The sequence below is a fragment of the Sciurus carolinensis genome, unplaced genomic scaffold (genome assembly GCF_902686445.1).
Source record: "Sciurus carolinensis unplaced genomic scaffold, mSciCar1.2, whole genome shotgun sequence".
In the NCBI taxonomy this organism is placed as follows: domain Eukaryota; kingdom Metazoa; phylum Chordata; class Mammalia; order Rodentia; family Sciuridae; genus Sciurus; species Sciurus carolinensis.
The window spans coordinates 523198-538568 of NW_025920174.1; positions in this window are offsets into that span (position 1 = coordinate 523198).

Consider the following 15371-nt stretch of genomic DNA (forward strand, 5'->3'; position numbering starts at 1 on the left):
ATACAATCCTGCATGAAACAGACCAGGGGATTTCAATGTAACAGAGTAAAAATGGTTACTGCTCTGGCTTCGGGATCCACAAGTAACTTTTAGGAAACAGCTGCTGATTGCATTTTGGTGTGGCCCCAGAGAGGAATTTCCACAACTCTCCTGAAGAACTAGAACACATCCCTTTTCTGCGTCTCTGATGTAAGGTCTTTATGGAGGTAATTGAGTTATGAAGAGGTCAGTAGGGCGAACCCTAATCCAAACCAACTGCTGTCCTACAGGAAGGGACACTTGGGCACACAGATGTGAACAATGGAGGACGATGTCAAGAGGGAAGAAGGAGACAGTCAACACCAGCAAGAGAACGCCAAGGATCACTAGCAACCATGGAAGCTGGAAGAGGTCAGGAAGCATCTCCCTGGAGCCTGGGAGTGAGAAGGACCCAGCTGGCACCTTGATTAGGACTTCCAGTCTCTGAACTGTAAGAGAATAAACACCTGCTGTTCTGACCACCCTGGGTGAGGCACTTGGATGCTGCAGCCCTGACAGTCTTGTGCATGTATGAGCAAGAGCCATGCTGGACCAAGCCCTTCACCAAGTGGTGTCTCCAGTCTCTCAGGACCATGGACACAGGTGCCTTCTGTCCACTTCTCATGTCAGAAGGAGACTGTCAGGGTTAACTTCCCCTGTGTTCCCATGCTACCTTCTGGAAGTTAAGGCTCTGTGTTTGTCCCCAGAGCTGATCCCAGATACCTCTGGGAATTACTCAGGAGTGTCCTAGTCCTATGAGGGCCTTGGGCTAAAATCACTCACTTTGCTGATGTGGAGTTTATCCTTGATTACAATATTCCCACAAAGGAGGTAATTGCTGTTTAGCAATTGCTGTTTAGCAACCTGGGCCAAGACCCCAACTGGAAAGTCAGCAGCAAGCTCTGCTGCTGCCGATTCCTGAGGCAGGATGGACACCCAGCATCTTGACCAGAGAGTACAAGAGTGCCCTTCAACAGCCCATACAGTGCCCACACCACCACCATCAGGCAGAGGTTGGATGCTAAAGGGGGGGTCATTCTTGCCCAGAGGACCAGACACAAAGGTGCTCGAAGACAAGGGCAGTTAACTCCTGCTCTGGGTAGTCAGTGAATGGGAACTGTGCTGAGTATGACATTTGAGAATTTCCCAGGAGATCTGGGAGGCATTAAGTGGTCTTCCCACCCCATGCTGGCCCTCCAGGTCACTGAGGAAGGTCCTGTCCAGTCCACAGGTCTCCAATCTCGCCTGTGGCTAGGGATGCTTTGGGGTCAGTGTCCTTCAGTTTCCCCTTAGATACACCAAGTCCTGAACACTGGTCAAGGGGAACATGTCTCCCTGGGTGTGGCCCAGGATTCTCTACACTTGCTGACATTTGGGCACACTGTGTCCCCTCCCCCAACTTCCACCCCAGCCTCAGGAAACCAGAGGTTTCATAGTTTTTCTTTCTTTTCCTCTAAGAAAGTCAACCTTCGGGCAAGAATCTGGAAATCTTCTAGGTCAATCTATTAGTGATTCTCCTCAAGGAAAGAGAGTGAGTTTGTGACAGGGACAGAAAGCTTATTTCACTTAGGTCAGAGGCGTCTGCCTCTGCTGCAGAGTCTCAGTCACCTGGAGGAGGTGAAAAAGCTCCCTGGTTCTTGCAGGAGGGATGGAGCCTTCCTTTGCCCCTGAGATCACACTGCCCACCCATGTGGGCCCAGCTGGAAGACGGGCGCTGCACTGTCCCCAGTCATACCAGCATGTCCCTGAAACACCTTTGCTTTGCAGGCTCCATAGCCTACCCTGGGCCAGGCCTTTGGCCCAGAATGAGGGAGATGCAACCCAGGAAGCAGATCCCTGGGAAGTTTGTCCTGCCTAGGTTGGTCACAGCTCCTTGACAGTCCTGTGGACTCTGGCAGTCAACAAAGTGCCAACAGTGACACGGCTAGAGCCCAGACCAGCCTCTACACCCATTAGTTGATGCTGTTCACAGCTCATAAACGGATCAGGCACTGAGCTGCTCCTTCTTCCACCTGGCTAACAGTTTTCATGACATCCATGGAGACCCTCTCCCAGCTGCCCACACCACCTGCTGCCAGTGGGTGTGTTCGGGCTCTGGGGACCTGACATGCTGGACCCTCACAGCAGGGTTGGCAAGGGTGTCCCTCTGCCAGGCCACACTTCATGAAGCATCTCGGTCATTTCATGTGGTAGAAATCATGGAAATAAGTCGGCATGGGGAAAATAATGAGCAATTGATTAAAATTGGAGGAGCGACTAAGGAGATCATTTTCCCTGGCAACTTGTGGTAAGTGCACAAAATCAAGTCTCCTCCTGTGCTGTAGCTGAGCAGCTCTCATGGTGGACAGAACATGACTGTACCCCACAATTACCTTGCAGGAGCTTAGTACAATCTCACCATCAAGAGGGCAGCTTTCAGGGGCTGCCCAGTCCTTCCTTCTCCCCTTCAGGATCAGCCTTGCTTCACTCCCCCCACCCTGAGAACTCACTCCAGTGTTTGGGGAGGGGCTTCTGCACTGCAGTGTGTAGCTTTGTGTCTGAGAAGGCCTTGGTTCCCCTTGAGGAGGTGCTGTTGACATCTGAGACTGAGGGAATGACCTACTCTGAGCTCAGGGTTGGTGGCTTGTTCCAAGAATGGAAGCTGTGTCCTTTGAAACAAGCCAATGACCCTCAAGACAGTGGGCCCAGGTGCTTCCCTCCAGTGTGTGGGCACTCTGCCCCAGGTAGGGCCAGCTCGTCACAGGAGCCCCTGTGAAGGTCCCAGGAAGAGTGACCAGCATAGGAATGAGTGGATTTGGGGGCTTCAGCCTCCCCGTTCATAGAGTGCCTGCACGGGGAGCTCTGGGAGAAACTGCCCATCTGAGCACGGGTGGACAGCAGTGAACAGGTGATGCTGGCTCTTCCCTGGCCCGCAGAAGGTCGGCCCTCTGGCTTGGCTGGGGGCTCCTGCAGGCTGGTGCTGTGTGCACACCTAGGACAGCTGGTGCAGTCTCCTCACTCCAATGCCCCCTCGAGGTGACCCTGGAGGAACTGCTCATGTACAGGTACCAGATCGGAGGCAGGGGATGCAGATCCAGAGTGCGGACAGTGTCACAGAGCTGCCCGAGGTCACATGTGGGCAGCAGCTCCATACAGCCAAGCCCAGCCCCATGGGACAGCACTGCCCCCACAAACCCTTTGCTAAGATGCATCCTCCGTGAGCGTTGCTATAAATACATGTACAGTTGTTGAGAACATCTGGCCACCCACCACATAACAGAGTCGCCCAGTTCAGCTGAATGTTCTTCTTGTAAAATCAGTAACGGACCCAATAGAATATGGGGGATCTTATGGTGATTTCTGAGCTGCATTCCTCTCTGCCTGTCACCCAGGAAGTTTACACGAGATTTGATCAGAATTTCACAAAACCAGAGTCTGTGTGGAGCTCTCAGATGAAATAATTTGTCGATGATTGTGTGAATTTGTAAATATTTAAGAATTCACAAGTTATAAATATGCAGCTTTTGGGAGGGCAGAATCCGATGCTCACCAAGTCACAGATTACTATGAATATTTACAGAGTCCCCAACCTGCTAATTAGTTCTTTGTGCTCACAGAGAAGTGCTTCTTGGGAATTGTAACCCTTTTTGGGATAAAGCGTCTGAGGGAAAAGAAATATAACTAAAGGAATAAATCCCCAATAAAAAAATCATAAAATTTTGATACATTTGTCTGGCATTTGAGATTCTCCATGTTAGCACCACGATAAGCCCCTTGTCAGTCACACTAAAGCTGTTTGCTGAGTGGGTTTTGAACCGAGTTGGATTGAACTGACTGGAGATGTCAGGTGGTCCAAAGACCAATTTTTTTTAAGTTCTTGCTCAGTGACCTGCCTGTACCAAGAACTTGAGCAAGTGTCTGGGTCCCTTGAAAGCCATTTCTCCCAAGGCAGCCTTTCCCAGATTTGGCCACAGGCTCAGTCGGCCTCATGTTGTAGTTGGCGGGTGGCTGCTGAACCTGGGCCCCTCTTCCTGTCTTTCTCTTTGTTAGAGCTTGTTAGTGAGCCCCAGTGAGGCATGGAACATGGGGATGCTTCTGTCAAAGGAGAATGAAAGAGAAGCCCCTAAGGAAAGGGTCAAGCCACCGAGCATGGCGGGGTGGCTGGGAATGGCACCCTGGGACATGAGAGGTGTGTGACCTGGGGTGAGGGTGTGACTCTATGCCTCAGTCAAGGCATCTGTGAAATGGGAATGATGAGGATCCCTGCCCCCCAGGACTGCTCAGACCAAGGCGACAGGAAGGAAGATCCGGGAAGCCTCTGTGTGTGTCAGACAGACACAGGATCAGGGTCTGAATTCCCCCGCAGGTGCCAATAAGCCACAGGAGGGTGCAGGAGCCTCCAGTTGTGGGCCCTGGGAATCTGACCTCGCTGGATGGATAGAAGGATCATCTCGAGGAGCCCCCAGCAGCCTGGGGACAGACACTATGCAGGTCCTGGTTGTTGTCCACCGTGGGTCTCTTTGGGAAGCTGCTGAGACAGAACCCACAGCAGGGGACCAGCCTCTATCTGTCTCTGTTTTTTTTCTTGGGGAGAGTACTGGGGATTGAACTCAGGGACACTCGACCATGGAGCCACCTCCCAGTCCTGTTTTGTACTTTATTTAGAGACAGGGTCTAAATAAGTGCCTCACTTCGGCTGAGGCTGACTTTGAACTTGCGATCCTCCTGCCTCAGCCTCCCGAGCCGCTGGGATGACAGGCCTGCGTCACCGCGCCCAGCTGGGAAGGCAGGATTTGAATGAAGCAGATCAGGCTGGTCCTCAGGTCCCTATGTCACCTTCACCAAAGTACCACTGGGCTTGAGAGTCCCCAGGTTGGGGGTCCACCCTGACACCACACCCACGTCCAGCACCCAGCTCGGCCCAAAGTCTGCGCTTCACACATGTTTGTCAAGTTAAGTTTTATTTTACTTATTTTTAGAAATACACCAGTCCTTCCTGATCCTTAAAAATCTCAATTTATAAACAGGCATGGCAGGGAGCAATTATTCACATTATTCAGGATGTCTTTGTTTTATAAAAAGGATTTACATCAGGTTTCCCTTAAATAGCAAGTCCCTCTAGTACATTTAAAAATATGAATCAATTTATAGCTTGGAATTTCACACACACTTTCAGAAGTCCTTCCTGAATACAGGGAGCGGCAGGTCCGTCATTCATTCATTCCTTTTCCAACAAGCGATTATTGAGCACCTAATATGTCAGAGCTAAACATCATGGCCCCAGCCCTCAGACGACACTTGGTTCAGTGTAGTAGAGAGATCATTAATTAATTGATGAGTTTTCCAATTTGAGAATGAATTAATGCTTTAGAAAAAGAAAGATGACCCCTTCACTCCAGGCCTGCTGGCTAGGGAGACTTTCCTGAAGAAGAACAATTTGAGCTGGGCTTTGTGAGATGAGTAGGAGTTTACCTGTTAGAAATTCACCTAGTACTAAAAGTTTTCCCCAAGTTTAGAACCTTACATGTTTATGTAGATATTAAGTAGTCATCAAATTCCATATGAAAATACTGTTTGTAGGCATAAGAGGCAAGGTTCAGATGGAGGGGCAGATGGAGGGATGGATGGGCAAATGGAAGGGTGTATGGACAGATGGGAGGATGGATGGAGAGATGAGAGGATGTATGGGCAGATGGAGGGATGGATGGATGGACAGATGGAGGAATGTATGGACAGAAGGAGGGACGGATGGACAGATGTGAGGATGGATGGGCAGCTGGGAGGATGGATGGGCAGATGGAAGGATGGATGTAAGTACAGATGGAAGGATGCATGAATGGGAGGGAGAGAAGGAAGAAGATTAGATGCTGGGTATTTCCCAAGCTCCCCTGGTCACAGAATGTTCTTTTAGGCAGATGTACCTGTTTCAAGCCACAGGTGCATCATGAGAAAGAGGACAAAGCCTAGTGGACATCTGAGCCTGTCACGGAGAAGGGTGGGAGTTCCTGCTCCAGGCTCTTTGCTGTGGCCCATACATTCACACCAGGTCATTGATTTCCATGTTTTCCTGCTGTCCCCCTCATCCCTCCCCATTCACTACAAGTCGATTGTGCCCAGGGGCCAGGTGCCATGCAGTGCCCTGTCCCCACTTTGCCCCATGTCCCCCCTTCACTGCAGTGGCTGGGCCCATGCGAGAACACGCGTGGGCATCTCGATTCTGTCCCTTGGTTGCTGAGCGCCTGCACCTTCAGACCAGCCATGGCCCTGAGAGCCAGGCAGCACGGCAGGAGGAGGGAGGGAGCAAAGCTGGATCTGGAGTGGACACACGGGGACCTGAGCCAGGAGGAATCCTGTCTTGTTGCAGTTGCATCAAGACCCATCCTTGCTGTGGGGGAGCGCCACGTTTTACCCAGGCACTGTGTGGCCTGCCAGGTGGCCGCTGCCTCTCCTCCTCCCAGTCTGCGGCCAGGGAGGGAGGAGGCCCAGCGTCCTGCTGCCCAGTGCCCCGTCATCTCATCCCAGCCGCCAGGGGCGTCATTTGACGCCCTTTTTTGCAGGAGGTGTTTGCGGTGTGCAGATCAAACCCCTTGTGCCCTGTTGCTGGTTGGCGCCTGTGTTCTGGAACTTCAGAGCGTTGCCGTGGGAAGCAGGGCCGGGCCCGAGAAAAGGAGAGGCCCCTGTCGTCGTCCCCTCCTTCCTTCATGGCCAAGGCCCAGCACTCGCTCACCAGTCCACTCTGCTCCGGCAGCACGGGACTCTGGGCACACAGACTCCAGTCTCAGCCAGGGCCCCAGGTCCCCTCCAGAAACCAGCCCAGGGCTTGAGGACTTGAGGCCCACTTTGGTTTTCAGCCAGCAGACAGTGGTTAGGATGCGTTGATGGCAGAGGTGCTGCCAAGGATGAGTTTCAGGGCCTCCCAGTAAAACAGGAGGAGCCACAGCTGAGGAAGGCTCCATGGGCGTTTCAGGCAGGCCACGCCCGCAACCTGGGCAGATGGGACTTGCCTCCCTGAACAGCGTTTGCTTACAGGAAAACAGAGTCTCCAACACCTACAGGCAGACCTGGCTCCGCCAGCAGGACGGCACACAGTCATTAAAATGGATCTTAGAGTCAGCAGGTGGCACACGCCTGTCACCCCAGCAGCTCAGGAGGCTGAGGCAGGAGGATCTCAAGTTCAAAGCCAGCCTCAGAAACAGCGAGGCCCTAAGCAACTCAGTGAGATCTGTCTCTAAATAAAACACAAAATAGGGCTGGGGAGGTGACTCAGTGGCTCCAGTGCCCCTGAGTTCAATCCCCAGTACTAAAAAAAAAAAAGGATCTCAGGCCAGGGTGGGAGGGGCGTGCAGGGTCCCCATCTTCGTCTCAATAGCCCTGATTGTGGTCCCCAAGGAGGGCATAGCGTGCTTTCCTCGGGTGAGGAGACCTGGCTGCCAGAGGCTGTTGAGGGCATACAAGTGGCCAAAGCAGGGTGAATGTCACCTCCGCCCAGTCCCCCATGTGAAGCACATGCACTCAGCTCAGCCCCATGCCAGCCCCGGGACACCTGGATTCCTGAGGAGGCTGTTCCTGAGGAACCAGCTGATGTGAAAACCCCCATCCCTGATGGGGCTCAGACCGCCACCCCAGCCTGGGGGAAGCCATAGTTAAATCTGCACAGGGGCCAGAGGCAGAGGCTCCAGCCAGTGCCCTGTGCTCTTACTGCAGCAGGGTCTCCGCAGGGTAAGATTAAGGGGACAGCCACCTAAAGGGGAGCCCCCTGCCATCCTGCCCCAGGACCAGCAGGAAAGGAAATCAGCAGTTTTCAGGCAAAGTTGGGCACCCTCTTAGGTGGAGGTAGAAAGGGGCTTTGTAAGCGGCTGTCCAAGGCAAAACCGGACCCACTCCTTCTCCTTGGGTTGTCTCCAACTGCCATGTCCCCTTTCCTCCCCATCTCCTCTACCTGCAAGGTTGTTACCGTTTTAAATGGAGATTATCACCCTTCAAATGGAGCTTTTGCCTCCGAATTTGGAATAAGCAGATCTTGAGTCCATTCCGGCAATTTCACACTGATGATAGGAGGAAACATCTCCAGGGCTGATGGACAGTTGCCAGGAAGAACCGGGTGGGGGAGGGGCCGGGCCACACCTCCCTCCTGGGCCGCAGCAGCGGGGGAGGGGCGAGGCCCGGAGGCCCAGTCACTAGGCCCGCGATCTGTGGGGTTCTCAGCGCCTCGGCAGACATCGAGCCAACAAATATGCGAAATTGAAATTGTGGAGTTGATTAAATGATGTATTTAAGGCTGCAGAAGGGGAGGCGATGGGGGCGGGGCAGGAAAGGAGGCGAGGGAGGGGGAGGGAAAGCGGGAGGGGAGGGGAAGGGGATGAGAGCTGGGGCGGGAGGGAGGCGATGGCAGAGACCCTGGAGAGGAGAAAGGAGAGGATTCCCACTCTGGAAGAAGGAGGGAGGGGAGCACGGAAAGAAGAAGAAAGCAAGAGGAGAAGGTGAGAGAGGGGAGCGAGCGCCCCTGGCGGGAGGGGCGGAGTCGGGGCGCAGAGGTGAAGGTGAAGGGCAGGGGCAGCGGACCCTGAGCAGTGCTCCCTCGCCCTCCCTGGTCTGCGGGAGGGTTTATCTCACCAGGAGCAGCAGGCTCAGTCGCCGATCTAATCAAACTATTCAGCATAAAAAACTGCCAGGACGTTCCAGTACTCCAGCTCCCAGGGCCCCAGCTGCGATCAAATGCTAATCAACATCGCTGCGATATTTATCCCCACTGTCAGGCTGAGCGTGTTTGTTTCCCGCGGGCTGCGTACTAAACCCAAGCGCAAGATGGTTGGGCTGGGGCGAGGGCTGGTGAGCAGGGCTGGCCGCGCGGAGGCGGGCGGGTGGGCGGGAGAGGGCTGGACCGGCAGTCAGCGCCCACAGAGCTGGGGCGTGGCTCCCGCAGAGCCCCACCACATGGCCTCTCCACCTGCTCCCCCAGGAGTCCCATTTCGGGGCAAGTCAGCTTCCAGCTTGGAACTCACGCTCTGTGGCCCCAGGCAGGTGGCTTGCCCTCTCTAAGATTCCCTTCCTTCCCCAACTTGGACCCCCTAAGCCCAGCCCGCCCACCTGCTGAGAGTTCCAGGAGAGGGAAGAAATCCCAGAAGCAGGACACAATGTGGGCGCCCCAAAGGGCATACGGGGGCTGAGCCCTGTGTGGCTTTGAAAAACATACTTGACCTCTCTGTGCCTCAGTTTCCACCTCCACAAAGCGGAGATGGAACAATAGTAACCCGCCCCATGGGCTCATCCAAGTGAGCCCTTGAAGTCACCTGCCAGAAGGAAGCATACAGCAAGCACTCAATGCGTGCTAGGCGTAACTACCAGCTCCTAACACCCCGGCAAGGGCTGAGTGAAATAATGCCCACGTGGCCCAGCCGGGAGCTGGGCTAGATGGATCAGGTGAAAGATGACTCCAGGGTCCCTGCTGTCATTGTGTGACAACGCTAGACTCAGCTCTTCCAGGAATCTGTTCAGGAGCCCAGCTTGGGGTCTCTCCGCCAAGAGGCTAGGAAGGGTCTTCCCAGGAAGTGCGGGGTGGGTTCCCTGACTGCGGGGTGGCAGGAGCCAAGTGGAGGACCCAGCCCAGGTCGGTCAGAGCCTGGCCCCTCTCCTGGGACCCCGCCCTCCCTCCTGGCTCACCTGCCCTCTGCTCATCCGCTCCCTGAAGGGCAGGGCGCCCAGGGAGACTAATTAATTCCTTTTGTTTTTCCGAGTTTCGTCGTTTTTTCAGATCGCAAATCTCTCCTCCTCTCTAATAACTCAACAATTAAACCTTTTTTATCCCAAAGTGTGATTTCAACATTTCAATGTCCCTCCACCCCTCCTCACCTTCCCTGCCATAAACAGATTCATAAAAACTGCTTTTGATGCCCCAGCTGCCTTTAGCCACTTAAAGTCCCATAATTATCATCCTATCATGGGCCTGTTAAGGAACAGTAAAAATAAGGCCATTGAATATGGTAATTTATTCATAAATTAGCCTATTGAGAATAAGGTTTCAGACGCTGTTTACTTGCTGGCTGCCTCCATGCCTGGTGGAGGTGGCAGGACCGGAGCCAGACCTGGAGGGTCACCTGCCCATCAGGTGACCATGGTCACAACCCAGGACATGATTCCTGCCCTCTGTATCCAGACAGGGCCTGGTGCCTGTGCACTGCTGGACAAGTGACCACCTGCGTGGCCCAGCAGGTCCCCCACAGCGCAGCCCCGATGCCAGGACCTTGGTCGATGCTGCTGCAGCCCCGTCCCAGGCTGGGGCACCTTGGGCATGGCACAGCCATCTGTAAAATGGGGGTCAAGGCGCGGGCCCACGGAGTCACTCTGCAGATGAAGCAAGTTGACAGGTACAGTCACTTAGAGCTGCAGCCCCATCCAGGTGACAGCAGCTCCTGCTGTGATCAGCAATGAGCCCCTGCAGAAGATTCCAGGCCCTGCTGACTTACTCTCAGAATGCCGATTATATCCCACCATGGTGGGTAGAATAGTGTCACCCCCTCGCAAGAAGTGACCTCTGCTCAGAGTCCCAGAATTTGAACTTATTCAAAAATAGGGTCTTTGGGAGTAAACTAGGATGAGGGCATGCTGGATCAGGGTGGGCCCAAACCCAGTGACATGTCCTTATCAGAAGTGGCAGGAACTCAGAGGAGGAGAGGGCTGGGGAAGGTGGAGTCTGGGGTTGGAGTCACACAGCCACCAGCGTGGGTCGGGCGTCTGGTTAGGTGTGGCCACACCCCAGGCCAGCCTCTCAGACTCAGTCCAGCTCCCCAGGGTTAGGTGCCAGGCACTCACCTTGGCAGAGTGAGTGAGGTGCAGGGAACCCCACCACCCTCCCAGGGCTTGTGGGGCACAGAGATCCCTGCCGCCCAGCCTGCCCTCTGGGGCTGTGGGTCCAGCAGACAGTGGGTGCCCAGGACAGTTCATGAGAAGTCCTACTGCTCCCATCAGGTGGATCTTGGACTGCAGAGCCCAGAGGAGGCCCCTTCTGGGTGGGAGTCACAGGGAGGAGGACACTTGCTGAGTCCCCGGCTTCAGTCATCTTCATTTCTCAGTATCGAAGGACCAGTCGGTCACCAAGCTGATGACATAGCACAACACAGACAAAGACCAGCAGGTCTGTGGTGTGTCTGAGCCTCAGTTCCCTTATCTGCACCTCTGAAAACATGGTGGGGAGTTCATGAGATCTATCATTCTGAGCAGGGAACACAAGGCGGAGCAGCATGTAGCAAAGAGATTGCCATTGCTCCTGCCCTCATGCTTAGGACCATTCTCAGTGAATGGCTACGGTCAACCAAGCCTAGCAGCTGGGTCCGGAGTCCTCACCTCTCAGTCTAGTTGCCTCTCTTTCCATCTGATCTGGTCTTTCCCAAGATCCTTTACTCTGCCCCTGGTACCCCACCTGGAAGCAGGCTTGAGACAAACCCTAAGATTTGGACACTCAAGGAGGACAGTGTTCCCATGCTGTAGATGAGGACACTGAGGTTACAGAGAGGGACTTACCCAAGGCTGCCCAGGCTGACCGGCCACTTTGCCTGAGCCGGCCAGGTGTCAGGGTGCCCCCTCCAATCTGTTCCCGATGCCACCTCCTGGCCTCCCCACTGCCTGATGCAGTTGTATCCAAACCTGGCCCCAGACCAGCAAGTCCCCCTGAGTCCCTGGGGCCCTGTGACTGAGCGCCAAGCTCCCATGCTCAGGTGGAGCATGAGGGAAGGCTGGATTCTAGTCCTGGCTGCTCATCCTCCGGACCACTGCTGTGTGACCTCAGGCAAACCCTTTACCTTCTCTGGTCCTCTGTTTCCAACAGTATACATGCCAAAAATAAACTGTGAGTCATCGAATGGTTTTGGGAATTACATAAGAGCGTCGGTGCCCCATGGGGACTTGTCAACCACCCCATCATGTGTTGGTTGGCATGTTAAAGGTGGTAGACCTGAGGACAGGTACAGAAGTTGAATAATGAAACCAATATTTATTAAGCGCTTTCTGTGTGCTGGACACTGGTCCCTGCCCTGGACTCGGTCTGGTGGGGAGGGGTACAGTACCTAAGGGAGTCAGTGTCAAACTGCACCCTCGACAGGAGCTCAAGTGATGGGGACCTTGACTGTGGTGTCATGAAAGGGGACTTGGCATGGCTGGGAGTCAGGAAATGCCCCCCAGGTGGCAATGCTGGCACTGAGACCCAAAGGAAGACAAATAGGCCAGGGGAGGGGAGGAGAGGGCATGTTCCAGGCAGCCAGCATGGCTTGTGCAAAGGCCCTGGGGCAAGGGGAGCCAGTAAGATGCCAGTGTGGTTGGAACCCAGATTTGGAGAGAGGAGTTGAACTCTGCTCAGCTCAGAAGTAACACAGCCCCCTCCTGCAGCCTCCTCTGTGCCTCTCTCACCCTCTCTCTCTCTCTGATCGTCCTTCCTTTTTCCCCTCCACCACAATTCTCCCTGACTGAGGGAGGGTTCTCATGCACTGACCATATGCTTGCAAATACCAGATACCAGGTACCTGCATTTTCTCCAAGACTCCTTACAGCCAAGCCCTGATACTCCCATTAAAACACACACAAAAAACAAACAAACAAACAAAAGTAAATAAATATGTTTGAGAGAGGCCCAGACACTTTTCTGAGGTCACACAGCTCAGATTGGAGTCTTGCTCGCAACCCAGGGTTTGCCCTCTCTGAAGCTATTGGAAACAGAACCACCAATTCAAAAGCCACCACTGGTGGCACATTCTTGAACCCTCTGTCCCCTGCTGGAGTCTGTCTTGGTCTGTGAAAGGAGATCAGGCCTGGCTCTTGGTTTCTATCTGCTCCTTGAGATGGAGTCACACCAAAGGCCTCACGCGGCTGAGGCAGAGCGTATGGAACTTGCATCACTTTCTTCCTTGAAACCAGAGGAGACCCGTGGCCTCGCCCCCAAACCCACACCTTAAACCCCTGTAGACTCAGGCCCGTGTAAAAATGTGGACCACAGGCAGCATTTTTGAAAAATCATGCAGCCACAGTCCCAGGCAGCCTGGTCCCACCTCTTCCTGGCCCCGTCACCTCGACTTCTGCAGGGGACCTGGGTCATTCTTCTTCCTCTCCTGACAAAGCCTGTGAGCTTTCAGGGGCAACGTGATGAGGTTTCCAAATGACTTTTGACCAAATGGATTTCCAACTGCATTTGAAGAGGAAAATATCTGTCCAATGTACCCAATAATGAAAAATGACGTGGTGAGTTTATAACTGATGATTTAGCTACCAAGTCCCCCCCAAGCCCCGACTCCCACTCTCTGCAGGCTTCCATTCAGGTTTAATTCACTGGCGCTCTCAGCATGCAAAGAAATAGGCCCTTCTGAGTCCATTCTGCAGAGCATCAGCTTCAAGGCCTGTTGGAAGCAGTTTAGCATCTGCTCTTAATAGACACCGCAGCATACAGGGCGGGTGAGGGTGGGGTGATGGTGGGAGCGGGGGCTCCCAGTGGCAGAGAACAAACATGAAATCTCCAGCAAGCTGCCAGAGGAGCAGTTTGCCTGCAAAAACTACAGCCAGGAAAGCTGACTTTGGGGAGTTCGGGAGGTGAAGACAGGGGAACCCAGGTGACCTAAGGGAGGTATTAGTTCTCCAACCCATGAAGCCACAGAGAAAGTCAAGGTCAGGAGACAAAAACCGAATGCCCAGACAGGGGTTCTCTGACTGTGCGGAGAGTGCATTCCACGCGTGTTGGAAGCTTTTAAAAACCCAGATGGTGCCAGCCAGGCCCAGATCGATTACATTAGCATCTCTGGGGAAGGAGCCTGAGACCAGAGTTGTCTTAAATTCCTGCAGATGATTTCAATGTGCAGCCAAGTTGGAGAACCAGCAAGCCGCTGCTGAGACTGGTGGACCTCACAGTGTGATCCCAAGACTGGTACTTGGGGCCTTGCAGAAGGGCATATTCCTGGGCTCCCCCAGACCCATGGACTGAGACCCTCCTGGGGCTGGCCCAGTACTCTGTGGCAGCAAGATCTTCAAGACAATGTGAAGTTCCCACAAATTTGGGACCCCTGAACTGGACCTTCCTAAATATGATGGTTTGGGTCTGGAATGTCCCCCCAGATCTCACGTGAGGGAAGCATGGTACCCAGTGCAGCAAGGTTCAGATCACGAAGACCCCGACCTCATCAGTGAAGTGATCCAAGGACAGCTGGATAGACGGGGAGGCAGGAACTCGCTAGAGGAAGTAGGTCACCGGGGGTGTGCCTTGCATGTACAGGTTTGTCTTCTCTCCACCCCCCTCCTGGCTGCCATGAGCTGACAGCCTCCCTCCTCCACAACCTCCCCCATGACATTCCACCTCACCTCAGGCCCAGAGCAATGGCTTCGGCCAACTGTGGACTGAACCTCTGAAACTGTGAGCCCATGTAAATCTTCCTTCCTCTAAGTTGCTCTCGTCAGGTATTTTCGTCACAGCTACAAAAAGCTGAAGGACACAGAAGGAAGGGAATCTGTGTTCATTCCCTCAGCCAATTGTGCCACCAGGGTCCCTCAGCCCCCTGCTGCTCCTGGGCTTAGGACACAGAGTGCCCTACCCCAAGCCAAGTGCTGTGCCTGGCACAGGGACCCTGGTCTCTTCCTCTTCATCTCCTGGTTAGGAGAGGAATGGCTTTCTCTGCCAGGAGATCCCAACAGATGCACTACCTTACCACAGGCCCATAGTTATGAAGCTAATAAATCATGGATTGGAACCTTCCAGCTATAAGCCCAAATAAACCTTTTTTCTGAATTATCTCAGGCATTTTGTTATAGTCATTGGAAGTTGAGTAACACATTTCCCATTCCACAGATTCTAAAGGTGAGTAGGACAGGCAAGAAGGGAAAAGGGGACAGAGAAGACCATGTTTCTTGGATGCCCACCCCATGACAAGGGGCAGCACAGGTCTCTCCAGCATGGCCAGATCCAGGAACCAGTCAATTTCCTTTCCATTGTAGAAGCAGAAAAAATTATCAAGCAAGACTAGGGACCTGGACCTCAACCCTGGTGGCCTGGCCTTGAGTGAGTTATGTTATCTTATTTCTTCATGCCTCAGTGTCCTGGCATATAAAATGAGGATAAAGACAGTAGCTCCCATTGGACTGCTGCAAGAATTAAATGAGAACTGGAGAGATACTTGGAATGGTGTCTGGCACGTAAGCATTATTTGTTGTATGAGTCACAAACATCCTTTTGAAAAAGTGACTTAGAAAAAAACCCACTTTAGACCCAGAGTCCTCTTCACACTAGGAACCACCATTATTCAGTGATTACTGCTGGGGTCTCTTTCATGGGAGAAATCACTTGGGCATTCATATGTTGAATTGGCCTAAAGTGAGGTAGGCATGTCCCCACCTCATGACAGCAGCGA